This window comes from Hibiscus syriacus, unplaced genomic scaffold, assembly GCF_006381635.1.
Source record: "Hibiscus syriacus cultivar Baekdansim isolate YM2019G1 unplaced genomic scaffold, ASM638163v2 tig00117016_pilon, whole genome shotgun sequence".
Lineage (NCBI taxonomy): Eukaryota > Viridiplantae > Streptophyta > Magnoliopsida > Malvales > Malvaceae > Hibiscus > Hibiscus syriacus.
Genome location: NW_024063525.1, coordinates 1658572 through 1662996, shown reverse-complemented (window position 1 = coordinate 1662996; position 4425 = coordinate 1658572). Strand labels below are relative to the sequence as shown.

At 34.2% G+C, this 4425-nt stretch overlaps 1 long non-coding RNA gene across 1 annotated transcript; it reads left to right on the top strand.

Annotated features, from left to right (window-relative positions):
• The first annotated feature begins 1761 nt into the window (after positions 1 to 1761).
• On the top strand, positions 1762 to 3654 carry LOC120195543. The gene is made up of 4 exons (XR_005523068.1): positions 1762 to 1976; positions 2113 to 2230; positions 2849 to 2929; positions 3462 to 3654. It is a non-coding gene; the product is annotated as an uncharacterized LOC120195543 (long non-coding RNA).
• The last annotated feature ends 771 nt before the right edge of the window (positions 3655 to 4425 follow it).

Genomic DNA, 4425 nt, shown 5'->3' with positions numbered 1-4425 from the left:
CGTTCTCCCAATATTATTTGCTGAAATAGGGCGAAATTAACAGTAGCCGTAGGTCGCCATGCACTCCCAGCGACCTCCTAGGTCGCCATGCACGCTCGGCGACCAAGGAGGTCGCCATGCACTCGCGGCGACATCCCCTGCTGCATGCTCGCCTGCGACCTTGCCAGGACTCCATGGCGACCTACACATGCACGATCTCCCCGTTCTTCCCATGCATGAACCGATCCTTGGTCGCCCCGAGTGCCCCATGCATGAACCGATCCTTGGTCGCCCCGAGTGCCCCATGCATGAACCGATCCTTGGTCATCCTTGGTCGCCTCGAGTGCCCCATGCATGAACCGAGCCCCGAGTGCATGGCACGATCTCCCCATGCATGAATCCTTGGTCGCCTCGAGTGCATGGCGACCTATGGTTGGGTTGTGCATGTCCCATGCACAGAAGCAAGCCACGTCGTAGGTCGCCCGGAAGGCATGGCGACCTACGGCCACACTGTTGATTTCGCCCTATTTCAACAAATAATCTTGGGAGAACGTTATTTCGTGAATTATTTATTTTGAGTGCATTATATCGAGAGTTTATCCATGTATATTTGACTAAATTGTTCTTATTATATATTTATTTTTTCAATCATTTAAAAAATATTTATATATTTTCTTTAAAAAATTTAAATTCATAAAATTTATATAATTTTTTTATAAAATTGAAAATATAAAAAGATTTAATGAAAGGGTAAAAATTTTATTTTAACCCCTGAACTTCATATAAAATTTTAATTATATATATACTTTTTTGTAAATCTAAAATAGTTATAGATTAATTTATAATTTAACCTTTGTAGAATTTTTATTATTTAATAACATAATAATGATAGTTTTTAATGATAGTTTTTAAAGAAATTTTTTTAAGGACATTTTAATCCAAAACGTCGGTAATCCAAAAATACCTAAGGAAAATAAGATAATGACATTCCCGGTAATATACCCAAAAAAATCTACTATTGGTAATATAAGATTACCGGGAATGACATTCCCGACCAATCAAATGGGGGAATGTGAATGTGGATTTCATTTTCATGAAAATCTCACATTCTCTTAACCAAACACACCCTTAGACCCCGTTTAGTTCACGATATCATTCATTCCTAGGAGGAATTTTCTTTTTCCAAATGAATATACCCACGTTTGGATGGAGTCAGATCACCAAGTGCTAGGGGTGTATTCGGTTCGGTTTGGTTTTTTTATCAAAATTGAACCGAACCGAAATAAATGGGTTTTTAATATTTAAACCGAAACCGAAACAGAAACCGAATAGTTAAAAAATCGAAAAAACCGAAACCTGTTTTTTCGGTTCGGTTCGGTTTTTTTAACGGTTCGGGTTTTTCGGTTCGATTCGGTTTGGTTTATCGGTTTTTCAATAAAAAATCATTTGAAACTATAATTTTTTTTACAAAAATTGTCTATTTGGTTTAATATGGAACAAATGGGTTCCATATAGAAAACCCGAACCGAACCGAATCAAAAAAATGAAGCCTTTAAATCGAACCGAAAACCGAATCGTTTAAAGCCAAATCAAACCGAACCGAACCATTTTACTCGATTCGTATCGATTTTTCGATTTTCTCGATTTTCTCGATTTCGTTGTTCAGCCCTACCAAGGGTCAATTAAAAACTAAAGCCAAACCGAACCGAACCGTTTTACTCTGGCGCTCGGGTGCCGTCTCGTTGTCTAAAATAGCATTCTCTGGCTGAAATCTTCTTCTTCGACTTGGAACAAGAGATTCCAAGAATGTTTCACTAATTTGATTTATTAGGGATTTTATCAGATCTAAGGGAAATAGGTGAACCGAAAAAAATTTCGAGAAATGAAGATCCAGAGGGCAGCGAGCCTGTGCTGCCGAGACCGCCTCCGAGCGCCAGAGTAAGGTCGGCACCCGACCCTTTTCTGGTGGTCTGCCGGTGCTTTAGCATTATTTTGCAGTAAGATTTTTCCTTTTTCCTTTTTTTACCCTGTAATACCAAATTTCTAGATTGCAATAATACTTGATTTTACAATTTTTTGTTGAATAATCGCACTTAAAAAAATTATTTCTAAATTTGTTGTTACTCGCCTCAGTGTTGCAGTTATGACAAGAGTTTTCCCTGAATATTCATCGAGTCAACGGGATCTTGTACTTCTTCAGAACATAGCGAGCTATGTGTTCCTTGCTTGCGGTCTAGTATATGTTTTTTCGGTAAGATAATGAGCCTATCGTCTTATGTTTTGGTGAGAATTTCTAGGCTAAATCAACCAAGTCCCACAAGTTCATTTAGACCCATCTAACTTAAAATCGGATATGAAGGTTGAAGGAATACTGACCAAGATTATTATTTATGATAATTAAACTGAACTACAGATTATGATTTATGATAATTCAACTGAACTACAGATTTAGTATTTCCTTTTTCTTTAATCTTGTGTTATAAGTGTGGTTTTAGTTTCATGGTGCCTATCTATCGGCTAGTTGTTTCAACAGTTATTATAATTTAGGGCTATGTTATTCAGATTAGGATGTGAGTGTTGTGTCGGATAAATGTCTGTGTCGAATGCGGGTATGTTTTAACTTTTGTAAGTTCTTTTTTCTCCCATGTATTTGGAGGATATGATCATCTATGTCTGAAAATATGTCCAACACTTGCACATGGATAGTTGAAGGAAAAAAATGAAGAGTTGAAGCAATATAGGTTTAAGGTTTATTTTCCACTTTCATGTCTTGAAAAATATAGTTTGGGGTGGAATGGAGTTAGGGGTTCAGAGCCGTGGCTTGAGTTGAGTTTATGTTTACTACTTGATTGTATCGATAATTTGTCAGGGACTTTTATGCATTGGCTTTCTCAAACGTTCACGCAAAGAAAAGGAAATTACAAGGGAACAAGCAGTTAAGGATCTGGAGGTAAGCTATGAGACTTTAAATCTGGCCTTTTTGGTCTACATCTTGTCTTGATGATTGTTTTTTTTTTTTTTTTTTGCATTCTTTTGTTTGATCAATTATAAGCCTAGTCATACAGTGAATGCCTCTTTAAGGATTTAAACCTCTCCAACCACATTATACTCAAAGTGTTCTTAAGCTGACAAATGAGCTGTAAGAACACATTGTTGTATTGCATTTCAAATGATTTTGATCGGATATTGAGCACCAATTAAGGAATATTAAGTAATCATTTTAGAAAGTTTTTTTTAGCATTAACACATTATTTAAGTGGGTTCAAGAAGTAATGCATTAATTACATGGCAGTGGCGAACATTGCTTTAAATATTTATTAATAGACACCTTACACGATGATGAATGTTGGAGATTTTACAATTTGGTGTTGATTTCATGATTTTTCAAAACAAAGAAAGAGAAACTAGAATAGTGTCATTGAGTGTTGATGTGCAAGAGTTGGAGAGACGAAGAGAAGAACTTGAACAAATGTTGTTGGCAGGAAGGGGATGAGAGAATGAAGCATGGGACATGTTGATCCTGTTGTGTATTATGTTTTCCTGTGGAGAGGCAGGCAAGGGAGCTCACACCAAAACAATTGTTCAACTTGAAGATGCTTCCTTATCTGATGCTTTCTTCAAGTAGGAAACTAGGAATAACATTTCGTGTAAGATTCTTTCGGATTGCATATTAAATAATTTACGCACATTTCTGATTCAGAACCTTCATTTTCTCTTCTTGTCTTTTATTTCAATATATATATCCCACTAATTATATCATAAAATCAGTAAGGTTTGAATTATAGATTAAATAAGCTTTTATTTGTTGTTAACAATTATTATTGGAGGTAACAAAACATTGATCTGGCGTGTTAAACCAACTAACCTGGTATATCATTAGGTCATGTGAGACAACCATATTTATTATCCATTTGATTACCTAACGGAATTATCGTCATGATCGATTCAATATCATAGTAAAAGTTAAAAATCACTAAATTGAACCTGATATATTTTTATGTAAATTATGTTGAAGTAAAATTTTAATATATTTTTTAAATAAATTATGTAAAATTTAATATTAATTAAAATTAAATTAATATATGATATATTTAAATAATATATTATCGATGAATTTTTATATAAATGTTTTTATTTAAATATATTATCGATGAATTTTTATATAAATAATTTTTATATAAATAATTATTTATTTAAATAATTAGAATTTCACTTGTAGAAAAATATAGAACAATGTCAATTTGGTAAAATATACATTTCAATAATATTTTATTCTTTCAACCAAACACTGTAATCTTACATTACTGTCAAACAAATCAAACACGGTAATATAACATTCCCAGTAATGTGTTAGGTAATGTTACATTCCGATAATCTTATTCCCACTGATAATCTTATATTCCGTGAACCAAACGCACCATAATGGTACAAATGGTTGTTTGTCAT